Source organism: Cupressus sempervirens, chromosome 8 (assembly GCF_028749045.1).
Source record: "Cupressus sempervirens isolate cs-2001-9-10 chromosome 8, ASM2874904v1, whole genome shotgun sequence".
In the NCBI taxonomy this organism is placed as follows: domain Eukaryota; kingdom Viridiplantae; phylum Streptophyta; class Pinopsida; order Cupressales; family Cupressaceae; genus Cupressus; species Cupressus sempervirens.
In genome coordinates, this window is record NC_143125.1 from 97,434,808 (window position 1) to 97,440,446 (window position 5,639).

Below are 5,639 nucleotides of genomic sequence, written 5' to 3' on the forward strand. Positions count from 1 at the left end.
AATGCCTCCAATTGGTCCATATCATCTTCATTAGTGTTGCAATCACTAGATACATACTTTCCTTTTCCACTCTTTTTCTTTGTTTGCACCTCATCATTGTCTTTTATTGTCATCTTGGCTTTGAATGCAGATTCAAAGTTTTGTGGCTCGTAGTTGTCAAATTTGGATACCTCAAAGGAAGTGAGTCTTCCAATTATTCTTTCAAATGACAATGCATTCCCTGGTACACACCTTAACTCTTAGATGGCTGATACTCTTATAGTATAGATGGGAAGCAAAGTTCTGAAGTATTTGCTACATATTGTTTCTTTTGCTAACTATCCTCCTAGGCTTCTTATGGTAAGGACTACTTCCTTCATCCTTGCACCATATTGAGCAGAATTCTCTCCTTCTTCCATTTTCATATCATCAAACTTTCCTCTTAGGCTCTCTCTTTTGGCTCTCTTGAAATTATCATCTCCTCCATAGATTCTTGATAATGATTCCCACATCTGATGTGAAGTATCACATCCTTCGATGTCATCATACTCCACATAGCTTAGTGCTGAAGCAATATCTAACATTGCTTGATTGTGCTCCTTCTTGCTCATGTCATCTCTAGTGAGGGGTCCTGCAGGGTCTACATGATCAATTATGATTGAGGTCTATGCATAGTCACCTATTGATCTGAGGCGTAGCATCATCAAACTTTTCCATGCAACAAAGTTGTCTTTGTTTAGCTTCAGAACTTCTCTCTTAGACATCTTGATCTTTTTGCTACTAGTACTTTGAAACAAATCAACAGTGTGCTCTGATACCAATTGTTAGAATTCTTTAGAATAACTAAGAGGGGGAGTGAATTAGTTATTCAAGGTCCAATGATGTCCAATACAACTTTTTCTACAAATCCTTAATGGCACATAACTGAAATTATCATGCATGCAATTGAGCATTAAACAATCATGAAAGATAATATGCATCACACCATAACACTAAGGATTTTGATGAACCAGAAACCCTCCAAGAATAAGGAGGTAAAAATAGGATGGCATTGATACCCACTAAATAACTATGCAATTGATTTCAACCACTTCTGATGGTTTGCCCTGTTAAAGGCCTGCCCTGTTAAAGGCTACAACAAACTATTAAATGTGACCCTGTTAAAGAATTTTCATAAAGTTGTTAGGCTCACCCAAGTTCATGGGATTTACAGTCACCTTCTCAAAAGAATCTCTCATCCCTCTCTAAGGATCTCCTATCCTCCTCCTAAGGATCTCTTATCCTTCTCCTAAGGATTTCTATATCCTTTTCCTAAGGATCTCTTTATCCTTCTCTTGGGGATCTCTTTATCCTTTTCTTGAGGCTTATCTACCTAGCTGTTAAGCTAATCTAGCAATATAGGGTTTCAATATCTAATACAATGGTAATAAAGTATTAAAAGGGTTTTGAACTGATATACATTACAACTTCAACCTTGAAGATTTTAAATTTCTCTTCAGTCCTTTTCTTTGCTTCGCTTTCCTCCCTTGCAATGTGTTGGTGTTTGAAAATGCTAGAGGGTTTTCAATTATCCCAATGAGAATATGACATATCTAGGGGTAGCTAACTCCCATTTTCAACATGTCATTTTAGACACTGGGCCAACTAAAAGGCATGACCCTTCTTCTTCTTCAAGCTCTGCAAAACCTAGGTGGGTGGACCTATAGATTCTTTATATGGTACCAGTTATCAAAGCATACACTAAATCTAATAGAAAGTAGATAAAACCCTTATTTCTCCTCTTAAGTCATGTAATAACAAAGATCTAGAGTAGAAAATTGCAACTCTACGATATTCACAGGTTGAGTGAGGGCATCACATTTAGGTTCCTCAACATTAAAGGGAAATACAAATGATTATTGAATTTGATTTTCAGAAAATCCTCAAACATGCAGCAATAAGAACAAATTGATCCTACAAATCATCAATGCCTAGTCTATTGGGCAGTTCCATGAATTGAATACATACATCTCTAATATCCAAGACATATTTCATACACCCAAATATAAGATCCATCCTATCATTTTGTGATTCAGACATTAGTGTTCATTAAGATCTCATTCTTATGAAATATCCTTCTCAAGATAACCAACAACCCTGTCAAACACATCAAGCATTTACTTGGCCCTTTGTTCTAATAGCAAAACATATGTGACATACAAATTTAAAGGGATGGAAATGGGTCTCATCTCTTTATTCCTATACCACATAAGACTACAAATTACTAAGATAGGAGATGAGAATTACAATGAAACTAAAGAAATTCTAGCTCACTTGTATTCATATCCTTGAAATTATACATTCAAATGCATGAAATTCAAAAACACAAACACCTAACAAATCTGAAATGAGCTAAATTAACTTCACTACAACTATTCATATAGAAGAGAAATTGCTAAAAGTGTGGTGTCACAAGTATGGGAATGCATCAAGCACTGGATCCAAAAAACTGGTATCACATTAATGTGCCAGTTTTCTCAAAAGAACTGGAACCCATCTCATAAGAAAGAAAGAGATAGATATAGGAAGAAGAAAACCCTGAATCTGAATAGGAGATGACAAGTGTTGACTCAAAATTCCTTCCAAAGAAGATACAAAAGCTTCTCTCTACCTTCTCTCTGTAACTGCAAATCGAATCCCATCATTTGGCCTCTACAAGGAAAAAATATTTCAAAAATTTGATCATCATTATAACCACCTTCGATGCCAGATTTTAAATCATGGTTAAGCCAAAATCAATTAAAAGGCCTCCAAAATGCAATACAATCTTCTCAAGGTCATTTTTACCATATTTTGGCTTCAAATAGTCTTCATAACTGCTCTCTAACAAATTCTAATGACCAATATTGAAATCGGCTCATTCTATCACCAATGCGTTAAGAAACACAAATTGAGCTACTGACCAAACTTGTGAGCACCTATGTAGAAATTGACTTTAAATTTGGAAAGTTCATCTTGTTCTATTTCCAATGGTATATTGAACTGTCCATTTTCGATAGAAATCGGCCCAGATATGGCCCTCTGAAGATCAGTACTCCATTCATAGCTTTGCATAACAAAAGAATGAAATTGAAAAATTTAACATATTCTATAGTTTCAAGTATAGAAATCCAAAATTTTAAATCAAATTTTAAATTTTATAACTGAACAGGCAGAGATATTTATGCTTCATTTTTTTCAAAATCTCTTCACCCCCTTATTTAATCGGATAGCGACACTTGGCACATTTACACTAGCTCTAATCTGCTCAACAATGCCACTTGTCACAGTTTGACTGGCCATCTACAACTAAGTGGGACCCGCATACATTTGCCAAATTTTTCCCATTTTTGAGAGGTCGTGTGCCAAAATTTCTCAACTTTTTTGGTGGCAACTTGGTGACCACTAGATTCTGGCAACCTTTTTTGATCATCTATATTGGACACATCACAACCATCTCATCCATGTCAACGCCATGTTATCTGCACCACATCAGTGTCACTATCTCGGTATGGTAGTTCTCGTACATCTTTCCCATAGTGAGATAGCAACTATCGTAGGGTTTTCCATGTTTCATGATCTCCTCGAATTGATCCATGTTAGCACAGATGGAACTTTGTGAAAAACTAATCTCGTTTGCATGCCAGCTGTCTTCCACTAGCACACCACTCCCACCAACTTATCTGTTGGCTTTTTAAAAGACTTTCATCATTAGACATCCTACAGTGTGAATCGACTTGTATTTAAAAACCTTAAAAAGCCTCCTCTTGTCACATCTGGGATTAAGCAACCCCCGCACTTTTCACATGTTGCTGTCACTCCTAACCTCTAGCGTGGACCTCTAAAATGGCTTCCAAATTTGTGACTCTCCTTGCTATGCTCATGGATTCCTCTTATTCATGCACTATTGTGATGTTTTTATATGAGCTACTCAATATTTGGTGTGAGCTCAAAGTTCTATCCTTAGCAACTTCTACTCTGCTCTTTAAAACATAGAGCTCCTCCTTCTACATGAGCTTTCTTTGTTCCCAATGTGTAGATTTATTCACATTTCTTTAACTTCACATGCAACCTCTCTTACCTCCAGCTCCCTTATTCTTCTTGCTACTACCTGTGTTACCTTGTTCATTGGCATGATCTCTCTTTTTTAGCGTGGATACACTTCTTTGCACTTTTAAACTTGTGATCTTCCTTGTGAAAATGTTGACTAACCTTTTTGCTATGGCTTCATCTACACTTTTACATGGATGGGATTAAAGTTTTATAATGCCACCCCCTCCTCTCCAAGTGTCTCTTGGCATTAAAGCTTCCTTGGCTTTGACTGCACATGGGGGCCTTTTTCTTCATTCTACAATGGCATTCTACTGCTGGCATCTTGCTCATTGACTGGAGCCTCCAACCTTTTCATCAATCATGGTGTCTTCTTCCTACACATGCGACTTATTGGTTGCTTTCTAATGTAGCTTCCTTCTATATTATTTTCCTTTCCTCTTTTACGCCATCCGGAGTCTCTTTTCATAACACTGACTCTTCTTTTTTGTCCATTGGTTCATCTTAAATTTTATCCCAACCATAATCAGAGGATTCATTTAGCTTTGCATAAGTTGCAAAACTTTCTCATCACCATCACTTAGTAGAAATGCTTTCAAGACATCAATTTCATCAAAATTAATAATCTTCCGATGTCAATATGCTATAAGACCATCCAATCATTTTTTAAGAGTCACATTTTAAAGCTTATTCATAGTCTAAGCCACATTCCTCCAATATTGGTCCATTCTACAGTAGTAACATTGTTGGTGTCCTATTCTATCTCCCCATCGAACCTTTTAGGAAAGGATCCAAATTCACAATCAAAACAATTTTCCAAACAAGGGCCCCCTAATTCTAGGTCAATATCTATGCAATCAGGTGAACTTAGTCGGGCCCCAAAGTAGGTCCAACTAAAAAAAATTCCTTTTCAAACACTTGAATTCTCTAACTGACCTATTAACCTTTCAATATTCACTAGAATTGATTGTAAGCACTAATTTATCATTAAAATCTCACTCTATCAGTTTATTTCTACTTGTCAACTTAATGCCAGAGGGTCCTTTGACTAGCCTTAAAAACTGATCTGAACCTAGGGCTCTAAAAACTTGCACATTGAATCTTTGTTCCACATTGTTTCACCCTGTCAAATCTAGTAACATGAAGAATTTGGGGTCAAAAGATATTCACTGTCAAAGTTTCCTTCCCGTAATTACCTACGAGCAAAAACGTTAAAAAATGACAACCTGGGTTGGGATTTGGCTCAAAAAACTAAGAAAATGAGCACATGGGGAAACAAAAATTGAGACTTTGGTTCTTTGTCATGAGGAAATTTTTTATCTATGATTTGGGCTCATGATGAATAACTGGGCGCGAATGGCAAGTGGTCAAATTGTGCTACTTGGATTTGGCAAACAGGAAACACTGTCTGAAAAGCATTTTTTGCAAATCTAATTGACCTAGGAAAGTGTGCAAATGGATTCATCAAGACTTACAAACTGGCACACGTAAAGTATTTTTAGAGGAAAACACAGCAGTCCAATCCATTTGATCTAGACAATCACAGATCTCAAGTTATAACATCTCGAATAGGGGTCCTGACAAATCTACAA